The sequence below is a fragment of the Hibiscus syriacus genome, unplaced genomic scaffold (genome assembly GCF_006381635.1).
Source record: "Hibiscus syriacus cultivar Baekdansim isolate YM2019G1 unplaced genomic scaffold, ASM638163v2 tig00002237_pilon, whole genome shotgun sequence".
Lineage (NCBI taxonomy): Eukaryota > Viridiplantae > Streptophyta > Magnoliopsida > Malvales > Malvaceae > Hibiscus > Hibiscus syriacus.
Window position 1 is genome coordinate 7,544,639 of NW_024061918.1, and position 14,168 is coordinate 7,558,806.

Below are 14,168 nucleotides of genomic sequence, written 5' to 3' on the forward strand. Positions count from 1 at the left end.
TCAAACCATCTCATGCTGGACAAAAGAAAAAAAATGGATGATACAAATTTGGAAAAAAACTTAAATCAAAATAAGTTTATGAACCCAAATGATATTTATATATAATAGTAGGGTTGAGCAAAGAAATCAAGAAATAAAAAAAAAAATTGACCCAAACTGCATTATGTGTTTCAGTTCGATTTAGATTTTTTATTTTTGTAGTTAAGTATCAGTTTCAGTTTAGACATCAAATTTTATAATTTAGTTCTATTTTGGTTTTTTTTTCATATGAAACTCATTTGTTCCAAATCAAACTGAATTAAAAATACAATGGCCCAAATTAAATGCATTTTATATTTATTATCTAACAAACGTAAATAAATAAACTCCTAATTGAAAATATTATTTTTAGTGAATTTAAATTTATGTGTTTTAAATGCATTTTAAATTTATTATCTAACAAACTTGAATAAATAAACTCCTAACTCATAATATTATCTAACTGAATTAAAAATATAATGAACCAAAATACTTTAAAACAATAATATGTGTCAAAGTAAATATTTAATCAAACTTTAGATGACACTTTTGACATTATGCCTTATTGATATGATCTTTCATGCAAAAAAAAAAAAAAAACTAATATAATATAACTGCCTTAGAACAATAAAATTTGGAAATATTGTGAACAATTTTTTTTTTTACAAAATTCAGTTGTTGAAAAATTATTTTTGGAATCCAAGTCATTTGTTATAGTGCATGTGGAACCCGTCAAGAGAGAATGACGAGTTTTATAAAATAAATTAAAAAAATAAAACTTTTCATATGATGTGGAAGAAAATTATACCATACTCCTCATGTGGTTATGATGAATTTTAATTATTTATTATATTTTATAAAACTTGTCATTCTCTCCCAATAGATTTCATGCATTTTATTACAAATGAACTAAATTTCAAATTAATTTTCAAACACTAGAATTTCAGTTTAAGAACTTGACCCAATGGCTGATGGTTTGGAGGTAACTTGTTTATGGTGACACTCAACTGTTCGGGTGCAGTTAATGCAGCATTTCTCCTCTGCTTCGAAATACGAGCGGCATCATGAAGCTCCGCGATGCGGCCTAAAAGCTCTTCGGACCTTTCATTTTCCTCTTTAGCCGAGTTTTCCATCATTTCTGCTTGTCTAATTGCCTTGAGCTCTAATTTTTTTTTGCAGCATCAAGCGATCTTCAGTTCAATTAAAACACACGAGAGCTGCTCGCGGATTTTTGCCGTTTCGGACAACTGATCTACTATCCCTTTCATCTTCGACTCGAGTTCGTCGATCCGATCCTTGACCTGATTGCATTCGTGTATGTACCGATCCCTCTCAAGCTCAGAGTTGTTTAGCAGAACAGAAAGTTCATGTGCTGTTTTCTTGTAGTGTTGTAGTTGATGAAGAACCTCCATGTAAGAAGAGTCCTTTACACATCCCTTTTTTAGGCCTAGAACGCCATTGCCTTTTTCCACGTCTGACCGGCAAAAGAAAAAGAAACAAATGCGCTAATAACATAAAGTTTATACTAAACACAAATAAATTTTAAGATATGCACAACAAATAAAATAAATAATTAACTGAAAAATATTTAGATTTTAAAACAAATACGAAAAATGAATCGGCACTAATTATCTCTACGTATTGCATAATCAATACCACCTCCTACAACTTTGTGTGTCACCATGTGTGAAATGCTACTTTCATATGTTATGTTTTCCGGATTTCTTTTTGATTATCAAAGTCTGAAATCTCCATCTTTCTCTACTGTTTTGCGAGGCAAAATTATCCAAATTAATATCGGATATAAAAATTAAAAGATAAAATCTAAAATTTTAATATTTTATTTTAAAAAAATTGAGTTTGTAAGTTTTCTTATTGTTTCTATTTTTATTAACAGATTAAATTAGATTTAACATTTTTAAAAAATAATGTATGTGGAATTATTCTATTAGAGAGACATACATCCGCCCCTAACCCAAATAATGCTGTGAAAAAACTTTTTCCCTATAAATAACCAAATCAGTTTAATATTTTAAATAGGATAATCTCTATAATATTGTAGGAAGACATATAGAAGATATATGAAAGATTCGCTGTCTTTTCTCAAAATGCATGCTCGTAAATTAACACAACGCTGTAGTTCGAAAAGACGCTACATAATTTTAACCTCTTCTAGAAATTATCAAATAATCTGAGCATCTTCCATACAGGTCTAAAAACTTAGAAATCTTACATCGCTGCTGCTCGACCGGTGCAACTGATTTCTTACGTCGATGCTGGTCGGCAGGTGTCTCAACTGATTACATTTTTCGTCAAGTAAAGATATTGCAACTTGAACAGGCTCAATAGGTTTGGTGTTAATCTCACCCATTTCCTCTCCAGAAATGTCCAGAAAAACTGCAAACCAGAGAAATATGGATCCAAACCATAGACAAGCTGAATTGCAAAGGAATGAATGAGCATTCATCAAAAGCAAAAAGAGTAGAGACTTTTCCAACAATTTCTAAGTGCAGAAACAATGGAAGATTAAGAAGGAAATACCAGGGGTTGGTGTAAACTGAGTTGCAAGGAAAACGCCCAAGTGAACAATTGTTTTACAAAGACATAGGAATTTCATACAAGAAATCATTGTTTTGTCGACGGCGAAACCAAAGCTACCGAGGTTTGTCTCCTTTGTTACGGTTTACGATGTTGCCGGTGTCCATAAGTTCTCCAGCTTTCTTGGACCCATAAAATATTAGAGATCCACGAACCCTTACCCTCTTTATATTATTTATATTATAAATAATATTTTGCTTTTAAAAGTTTAATTATAATAATATTATTGTAGATGATGTTTATACAAATAATAGTAAAAGTGATATTAATCTCAACTATACCAATAGCTCTTTATGTTTTTTGTCGGACCGATTTTAGTCATCAGTTAAAAAGAGAGGATTCGACCCTTACATTATCAATCCATTCGGTTTTAGTACATCAGCCGTTAACCTCTTAACGGAAGTGTTATGTGCCGGTTAAAAGATTAAAAATATAACACGTGTTTTCTTCCCATTGTTTTATCCACGAACATTTCAATTCCCATTTCAACAAAACCATGCAAAAACAGACCCACCCCGACCAGTGCTTCGGCATCAATCACCTTGTCGCTCTATTTAGAGTAGCCCTCCTCTCTTTCTATTTAATCTCGACCAACAATTCTTATTCCATGAAGTTGAAGTTCATAGCAGCTGATATTGTTCAAAAGATCATAGTATTAGTGGTGTTAGCTATATGGTGGAGGACAAGCACCAGAGACTCGTTGGAATGGTCAATCACTTTATTTTCACTCTAACTGCTTCCCAATACTTTGGTTATGGTTATCCCTTTGATGAAAGGGATGTATGGGAAATTTTCTGGTAGCTTGATGGTACAAATTATGGTGTCCAATGTATAATTTGGTACACTTTGACGTTATTTTTGTTTGAGTATCGAGGAGCTAAGCATTTAATAATCGATCAATTTTCGAACATAACTGGGTCTATTATATCGTTTAAATTTGATCCTAATATCGTTTCACTCGACGTAAAAGAGCCGTTACAAATCAATGTAGAGGTAAGTGAAGATGGGAAACTACATGTCATTGCCCAAAAAACGTCTAGTTCAAAGTCGGAAATCTTTTCTCGAATGTCACTTTGGTCGAAGACTGACCTTGGATTAACTCTGACGCCATTGAAGTTGATCAATGCCACAATCTACTCGCTCTGGTCATCGAAGAACCCAATGCCGAGAGGCTCCAGTTTCAACCACACTGATTTTTACGGGAAGTACATGAACAATGTGAGTCTAAGGGAATCAAACCTTAATGAAGAGAATGGGGTTCGGTGTTCGATAATAATCACTGCAATAATTGAGATTTTTAGTGATAATTTAATCATGACACTAAAGATTTTCCCATAGAAAGTATGTTAGTTATGATGAAAATTATTTGTCACTTTTGAAATAAGTAAATGTGACTTATTTTTATTTTGTCACTCTTTAGATAATAATTATGCCAACTTTGAAGTTCATCACAAGTAATTTGTCACTAATAGTATTTTATTGTGACTAAAGCAAGTTTTCATTATTGATTGGTCACTAATAGAATGGTCGAATTGACACTAACTTATTTTTCATAGGAAAAATTGTAATAGTGACAATATATTACGTAGTCACTATTATTATTCATAATTGTGATGAAAACATTTTGTCACTGATCTTAGTTGGTGATTTGTGACGATAATTGTTTTTGATAGTAGTCTTAGTTGATGATTTATGACGATAATTGTTTTTTGTCACTAGTCTTAGTTAGTGATTTGCGACGACAATAACTTTTATCACTATTGAAGTGAATAGTTGTGTCATACTTATATCTAGTTACTAATAAAATGCTTGAATTGACATCACCTTTTTAAACAAGAAGCGATGTAATAGTTAGAACATATTAAGTGATTACTATTATTATTCATAATTGTGACAATAACTTTTTTTCACTAGTAAGTTTACCATTTTATAATGGTATACTTGTGACAGTCTTAAATTACGTCACAAGTATCACTATAAGAGTAAAGGTTTTTACTGGCAAATTGATATAGAATATTAGTAATTTTGTCAAAATATGAAATTTTTGTTGACAAAAATTTTATACGAGATTGTGAAGTATTTTTATTTCGTCTCTGTTATAGTAAAAACCATTATGATTATATTTTTCTCACAATTAAATTCTCACTATCAATATATAATTTTGAAACAAATTTCACCGTCACAAAAATTTTAACACTATCAGAATACGTAAATTGTTACTATTATTTCCTTGCCGAGAAATGATATGATAGTGATAATATATAAAGTGATCACTATTATTTAATATTTATTATGACAATAAAGTTGTTTCTCTCTCAAATATTTACTTTTTGTTGTGATAAATATTGACATCAATAATAATTAAAATTGTTGTCAAATGGTAAAATTTTGTTATCAGCATTACACTCTCATTTGATCAATTTTAGTTTGTATACGTTTTAAAATTTTAAATTTCAATAACTATCCAAATTTTACAATGACTATATGACTAATAAATATTAACAAAATAAATAATCAACGATAAGCTTTGACAGAGCCATTTAATCTTTGATTATGATTAGTTTTCTCTTCAAAAATAATTGATTAAATTTTATATGTAATTTATGATCTTTATGGAGATATATGTGAATTTTGCAAACACCAGTTAATTATTAGTACTTCCCTTTTTAATTTAGGACTCCACTTCAAGGGGTTAATACATTATCAAATATTTTTATTTTATTTTCTAAATATAATTTAAGAACACTTGGTATTATTTTAGATTTAAATATTAATATTTATATGATTATATTTTAAAATAAACCTAATTATTTTTATATTTATCTTCCACGAACTTATTTCATATGAGAAATCATAGAAAGTTTAATTAAATTATTATAACAATAATTAACGTTATATATATTAAAATAAATAAAATTATTTCTAAAAATAGTTTAACATAAATATTTTTTTGTCAACAACTTATATTTATTTCTCATCACAGCTGTAATACCCTAAATTTTTTATTAGTGACTAAAATATAAGTTTTAAAAGTTTGGTTGCTAAAGTATAAACTTTAGAAAAGTTTAAGGACTAAAAATATAATTTTAAAAAGTTATATATTTTATCATGTAAATGAATATTTTGGCCTAAAACAAGAATTTTTATGGGAATCGGATTTTTGGCACGAGATTTGCGTTAAAAGCTATAAAGCGATAAAGTTCGATGTAGAATTTGGATAGTCAGATTGAATCATAATTTTATGAAAATTTGAATGATGATAGATAAAGGTTGAAAATATTTATTTTCATAACTTATATAAGATAAATTTAGCATAGATCAGGTAATTTCTCAGATTTGGCCAAATAGTGGAAAATTTAGTGATTAAAATGCAATTTTCAAAAATTACATTGCCAATTAGAAAGTCAAAGCCAAATTGGTTCATCTTTGACTAAGGTTTTAATAGAAGATACTGAAATGACATATTGTAATTATAAAGTTTCATTAATGGTATTTTTGGAATTTCTCATTAAATGAATTTTAAATTTGTTTTTATTAGATTAAATCAAGTGTTTAACCCACAAATGATTAGAAAAATGAAGCAATTTTCAACCATCATCCTCAAGTTTCCTATGAGCTCCATAGCCACCAAGGTGAGATTTTTAATTTGATTTTTAAAGCTACACACTTGATTTTTGAATTAAGCTATTAGATAGAGAATTAATCTACATGAAATTCTCTATCATTTGGTATAAATATTACATGATGAATTGTCTATTTTATGAGATTGAAAAATTAGGGTTTATGGATTTTGAAGAATTGATGAAGGATTTTTATGTTATTGATGTTGGAGGATAATTCTAAAGAATATGTATTGATTAAAATCATGTGTAGAGTCTTATAGTGTTTCAGCTATGTATAGGGTTTTATGAAATTGATTGATTTTGGTTTAATTTGATGTTGTGATGGTCAAAATAGCATGGATTTGATGTAAGGAAGTTGAATTCATGCTTGGAATTGAATAGAAATCAAGCCCTAATGCACTATGTAGGTTCGACCACAAGGGGAAAATTAGGGGAAAATATTGAAAATTTTCTTATGGTATAGAATTAATAAATGGAAGTGTTCTATGTGCTTTGGAGATCAATTTAGATCATTTTGGAGCCTTGAGATAGAAAAAAGGTCTAATTTGCAAGTTATGAGAATTGTGGGACTTTTTTGCATAAATGTGCTATTTGAGGTGTTCAATGTTGAATTTTAATATTGAAATGCTGGAATTTTAAGTTAGATTAATGATCGAGGGTCAAATTACAAATTTGGATAAGTATGGAAATGGAATTCGAATAGTCTCAATAGTTGGGACTTAATTGTGAATTTTTAAACGTAATGGTATTATTTTGTTAGAAAAAAATTACAATGCTGGAAAATTTATTAGCATGCTGATATTTAGAGTTTAAATATTAGTTTGGGATCAAAATGCAAGTTTGTTAAAGTAAATGGTGGAATTTGAAAAGTCTAAGAAAATAGAGGATGAAATTGCAAGCTTTTAAATGTCAAGGTATTGAATTTAGTATATATTCAAGGTGAAGGAAATTTTAGTAAATTAGGTGAAAATGATCATAATGGTGAAGGGTCATTATGAATTAAATTGAAAAAGTAAATATGAATTCTAAAAAGAATTCATTAATTTGTGACTCGGTTGTGAATTGGGAAAAGTTGAAGAATGAACGATGAAAATAAATATTTATGGAATCAAATGATCACTTTTGAGAAGTTTGAAATTTAAATGTAGAATATGATTTAGTCCTACATCGATTTAAGTATCGATACTAACATATAGTTTGAATATTTTATATTATTATATGACGTTGTTAGACCATAATAAATCTAATGATCATAACAACTCGAAAGTGAAGGAAAAATATGTGGGATTGAGAAGATTATCGTGTAGAAGGTTCGATAGCGAGACAAAGGTGAGTGCATATTTAATTTTTATTTATGTTATTGAACGAACATTTGCTTGTGATGAGCCAATGACATAGTTACTATGGTAAGATGTGATTCCTAAATATTATGAGATTTGTGATTCACATATAAATGTTCATTTGGCAAGTTAATAAAATTATAGAATAAGCTAAGGATGTTAATTAAGGAAAACTGCCTAGAAATTATGATTTGAACAATAAGTTTAGAAAATCACCATAAATTATTTAGAGGTGATTAGAGAATGATCTCTGTACCGTTGGATTTGTATATCAGTATAGTTTCATTTAAAATAAACAGCTACATATTTCAAGGTATATGCAAAAAGATATGAATTTTTTAATCGAGTATAGGTTAGAAAACAGGACAACAGGTTTTGTTCAAAACAGTTTCAGTAAGTCAGATTTGAAATTTTGCTATAAATTGTACAAGTTAAACTAGAAGAAGTGGCTTATATGGTTAGCTTTGTATTCGAGTCTAGTTTTCATTGGTATAAACGAAATAAATTTAAAGTATATAGATTAATACATAATTATACTTCTTTGAAGGTAGTGGAAACTGCAGAGTATAAAATTTCGATAAATTATTTAGTTGAAGCAATTGAAAGCAAATGATTAAATCTAAAGCTTAGTGAGGCATATATTTTGACTTATAGATAAAGTGTAAAAGTCAGTGAAATTTATTTATTTAAATTAATTTGATTAAAGATGACTTGTGATAAGTCAACCTCGTATTATTTTAAAGTATGTTTTCTATTTTAAATATGAATTATTTACATAATGTTTGTATAAAGTTTTATGGATGATTTAGGGTATGAACTACCCACGGTCTATTTTGATGGTGATGAAGAAAAATGATTCTGAATTTGAAATATTGATTATGAAACAAATAAGATATGGTCTAAAAGCCCATTGTATGTTGCATTGAGAGTCGTAGGTACAATTTGCATGCCATGAGGTGGAGTGATTCTGATTATGATCTGGTATATTTATGTAAATTATGAGTAGCACCATTGGTGTAGATTATATGATTGCACTCGGAGTGCATAGTCTGATTTGATGATAATATTAAAGTGTTTATTGTGCACACTCGTCTGACTCACGTATCTTGAATTCTCCTACATGTACATTGGGTTATAAAAGTTAATGTGAAATTTATGTCAAGTATATGAAAGAAAAGAATATGAAATGAAATGAAAGTTCTAAAATTTGTACGAATTAAAAGAAAATGAATTGTTTATGATACTTAATGTTGATTTACATGATTTTTTAATAAAATCCTAAGATGATGATTTTCAGGTTTTCATGAGGAAAACAACTTGAATAGGCCGGTTTGTTTAATGTTTTTATTTAAATTATATATTTATGTTTATAATACTTCATGAAATTTGTGTTTTATCTCACTTTAGCTATGTTTCTACCTCACTAAGTTTTTATTTAGCACGTGATGATTGTCATGCGTAGGTTCAAATAGAGAAAGAAATGTGAAGCGAGGAGCCTCTCGAGCATCTTTTCAAAAAATCATACCTAATATCAATATCAACAAGACATCTTATCTTTGACATATTAGTGAAATGTATATTATATTTGTACATTGCATTATTGAATTTGTTTTTTAAATTGTCTGTAATAGTAAACTAGGATCATTTTATTTTGGACAGTCTAGTTAAATTCGTATTGTGAATAAGTAGTTTATATACATAATTATGTTTTAAATGGTTTCCTAATTAGCAGTGTTTAGGCAGTTTTATATAATTTATGAAACAACACTAAACTGTCTAATTACTACCTAAAATTGGATTCTTGAAAGTTCATATATTATTTTATGATTTTACACAATTAGTGAAGTATTTTTAAATTTGATAAAGAAATGTTTTAAAATGAAACAAAATTTTTAAGCGTTTATGATCGATGAATGTCTGTAATTTTGATGTAACGTCTTTAACTCGTATTTCGAGATGTATATGGGTTATAGGTGTTACAACAGTGGCTAGGCATTGCACTCTTTCCCTGAATGACCCAAGTTCGATCATCTTAGAAGCCATATATTATATTAATTTATTAAAAAATAACATGTTAAACGAACAATCATACGATCTAGCGAGATGAGACACTAGGCTCCTTAAGCAAATTGGGTTGGGAGGGTCGCCCATGCTTATGTAGTACCCGATCTGAAATAAGATACCGATGGTTATATAAAAAATAAAATATGAGGAGATGTCGAATCATCTATCGTTAATGAAAAATAACTAGTCAAAATGCAAGTTCCTAAAGAAGATTGGATACAACAAAAATGTAATATCTACTATAATTGATTGCATAATAAATTTTTAATTAATTTAGTTATGTAGTTGTGATAAAATATTTTTCATTAATAAGGATGATATTACTGTCTAAAATTTTGTCATTGTTATTAATATTTCTATGTCAAAAAAGTAGTCACAAAAATACAAATAATTGTGACAATTCATTAAAGTCGTCACTAATATAATAGTGATGGAGTTATTGTTAATAGTGTTGAACATTTGGTCACTAAAACAGTTACTGTGACAACATTGGTGATCACGAAATATGCTTTTAGTGTCAAATAAATTTATCACAATTTTTATTGATAATAGTATTGAACATTTGGTCACTAAAAATACTTAGTCTGACAATATTGATGGTCACAAAATATATTTTTACTGTAAAACAATTCATCACAATTTATATTGATAATTGTGTCGAATAAATGGTAAAAAAAGAACAATTGTGACAATTTTTAGAATAATTGTCACTAATATAATAATGATGGGGTTATTAGTGACGACAAGTGACGACTTGAAAATTTGGTCACTAAAGGTGCATTTTCTTGTAGTGAATCCAGTGAAAACAAATGGTGGAGCTTATCCTGCTACAACTAGTGTTGGGATATTCTATCTCATTATCAAGAAGACAATGAATGAAAACAACGAAGATGGTGATAGAGATGATGGGATGGATTTACATATATTTGTTTGGAGTTCGAGTTATTCTCCGGTGTCAGAAGGTGGGATTCATGTCTATAGAAGTGGAAATTATAGCAATGATCATATTGGATTAGCTCATCACAAAGGTATAATCTTGATATTTTTTGGTCTTCTATTAAATGTTTTGAAGGGAGGATGATTTCGATAGGTATGTTTTTGTATGGTTTTTTTTAATGAGAATTAAAATGATCGTGGATGATTTAATGGAAGATAAAGCATAAGAAGAGGAATGTTAGCTTTAATGATAAACTAAAATACACCAAGAGGGAGGGTGAATTGGCCTTTTTAAAGTTTTGTTAAAGTAACCAAAAAATAGAAAGATTAGCACAATGATTTAGAATGCTTCGACTTTATCAAACAAAGTCTACATCTACTACCTTAGCATCTACACTAAGGATTTCTGAATCCACTAGATTTGCTTAACTTTAAGGACAATATATAACCTTACAAACACTACATGGTTTATACCTCAAAACCTTGAATACACACTCTCAAAGAGTAATTACAAATGAATCAAACAATTGAGAAAACCTCACAAGGCAAATATTTTTGCATAATTAAAGCACTCACTCAAATCACACTTAAGCAAAATAAACAATATAGCTCACAAGTTTGTTACAATAAAAGATTGAAAATTAAGCCCAAAAGACTTCTTTGATTTTGGTATATTTGTTCAATATGGTTCTTGTTGACCTTTAGGTGCTTTGACCTTCAATTTATACCTTCTTTATCAATTATAGCCATTTTGGAGCCCTTGAGAGTAATTTTAGTTATTACCTATAGCCAAAAACAATATATAATAAACAAGATATCAATCCTTTTATGAAAGGGATTGATTATTCTTCAAATTATTCAAATATTGTAAGACAGGGATCGATCCATAAGAGATAGGATCGATCCCTTTGGTGAAGGTATAAATTCTTGTCCACGAGGGATCGATGATTTGGTAAAGGTAATGATCCAAAAGTTTTTGGTGTAATACCCCAAATTTAGCAATTTTAAAGTTTGAAAATGAAATTGAAAGGAAATAGTGGAAAATAAGGAATAGTTTGAATTCAATGAAAGGTTTAGAGTCTAAAGGTTAAACTCTGTAAAAACCAGTGGCTTTAAGAGAAATTTACCTTATTATTTTTGTGTTGTGAAAAAAATGAAATGAGGTTAGTGGGTTTTGTAACCGTGTCCTATTGATGACTAATCCTATGCCCTTACCGTGTAGGCTAGGTTTTGTTTCCGATATAACGTTGAACTTATTTTATTTCACCAATCTATGTTGGATTAAAAAGTTTCCAAATAAAAAATTGCCTTCACCCAATTTCACCTTAGACCCAAATTGAGGAAAACAAGTTTCTGGAGAATTCCAAATACTCCCCCTAACCGTTGCCTCACCGATCAACCGCCTCTGACCAGCGGTGGTGTGCACTGCCACTCCCAAATGGTCTGGTTGCCCCTTACGACCTCAAACCCGACCATTTAATAACAAGAGAGTATTCAAAGGCCAACCCTAATCGTGATCGTAGACCTTTTATAGGCATCATAGTCAGTTCCAATTGACGTGACGTTTCATCCCGATCAAAACCAAAGTTTCCCCTTGTCGAGCTTCCCTTTCGTTTGTCGCGAATCACTGTTTGAATACTCATCGGAAAAATATATTATCACCTTTAATTTTTTCTTTTTCTGGCCAATCCCAATCGTTTTGAGACTCACGACTGCCACCACTAGACTCCCTGATGTCGTGCAATCAAAACCCAGTCGGGTTTATCCCTTCGTCGTTGCCCATTCATAATCCATCGTGATAAACTCTTTGGCCTCATTTTTCATCTATGTTACTTAATTTTTAGTTGATTATTTTGGTAACTTTTGGTTGGTCTTGGTGAGAAATTGGACCAGGAGTAATCAATCACCTTCTCCACCGCTTGTCATCATCACACGCGCCCCACGCGTCTCCCCTATGTGTGGGGATTTTGTGCTAGCCAAGCGGTTTTTGGAAATCGGCCTGAACCAGTCTAAACCGATTGAATCAATATGGTTTTGTTGAGTCAAGTCATTTAAAGGCTCTGAGCCAAGCTGTTTAAGCCTTTAACTTGAGTCGTTGATCGAGCTGAGCCATATTGATCGAGCTGTTAACCATTGACCCGACCAGAGTTGACTTTGACTGATTTTGATTAAAAAGTCAAAATTTTCTGAAAAGCCCTATTTATGTTTTTCGACATATTGAGTCCGAATTCGAATCTCGTTTTGCTAAATTCGAATATGGTAAGTTATTTTTTAACATTTTATCTCCCGATTTGGTGCAAATTTTTACTTTTAAGTTCTGTTTATGATACAATTCATTTTACCATATCACATAGATATTATGGGACATCAAATTCAAGTACGAGAGAGATCGAATGGAGTTTAATTGGTCTATCTGTGTGGCATGGAAATTAAGGTAAAACATTACAACTATTTGTATGCTTTTCGGATCACGTTGATATTGGTTATTGCATAAATGAATATTATTGGACATTTTTGTTTATTTAATCATTACTGCACTCCAAAAAAATTCAATAAAAGTTTAGTAAACTGTATAACACTTGAGGAACTTGCATAAGGTGTTGAAAGTCTGATAAAATAATAATATTAATAATAATAAATTCAAGTTTAGTGATTAATCAATAAATTAAATTGACCTCAAGATCCGTATTAACTAAAATAACCCTGAAAAGCCATACTTGATCCGAAAGAGTTACTGCTTCACCGGTTAAATACTATTCCTATTTAAACAAACCCTGATAATCAATTTTTACCTCCGATATGGAAAAACATAATTGAAATTTCTGATTTCTGAGCAAATGCCAAAGACTAAACCACTGAAACTATTAGTTATTTATGAATGGTTCAAAATGACGTAAAGAGTGAATCGAAAGAGAATAATTGAAATACCCTTGAGTGTTGAAGCAACCAAAATGCCCTTGAAGCATATAAATGCCAAAATACCCTGAACTCTAAATTGACCAAAATAATCACAAGTGCTGAAATGGTCTAAATACCCTCAAGACCTAAAGATAACTGGTTGCCATTGGATAAACCCTGGGTACACCAATAAGTTTAAGTATTGTATTACCGTTAAAGGTTTTGGAGTATGATCCCAACACGTCAGTCGTTCTGGATATGGTTACAATACAAAAATAAATAATATCATCGAAATATATGTTCATCCCCTCAAGATATGTTCAGTGGCAATGTTGATGGTGATCAGTTCAACTAGTGTTGTCAATATTAAGAAATAAATATTCGTAAAATGTCTCAGTTCGAATCATTGATAGGTACCGTAGTGTTAGGAATTGTTCAATTCGAGTTGACCTGATATTCTGATAAATCATCATGAATCTTGAATACCTTTCTGATACACTCGAATCCTAAATGGTTTAAAACCATCAATTTTTTAATGTTTATCAGATCTGCTAAGGAACGAACCCTTTTCATAGGGACCTCGATTTTGAATTATGTCCAATCTGTGGAAGTTATACGTATTCCTTCATGATAATGATCAATTGCCTTTAAAAAATAACAGATTGTTTTAGTGTTTTCCCTATATGATATA

General features: G+C 30.0%; 1 pseudogene; it reads left to right on the plus strand.

Annotated features, from left to right (window-relative positions):
• Positions 1-3,112: 3,112 nt before the first annotated feature.
• On the plus strand, positions 3,113-10,724 carry LOC120140528 (annotated as a pseudogene).
• Positions 10,725-14,168: the final 3,444 nt, after the last annotated feature.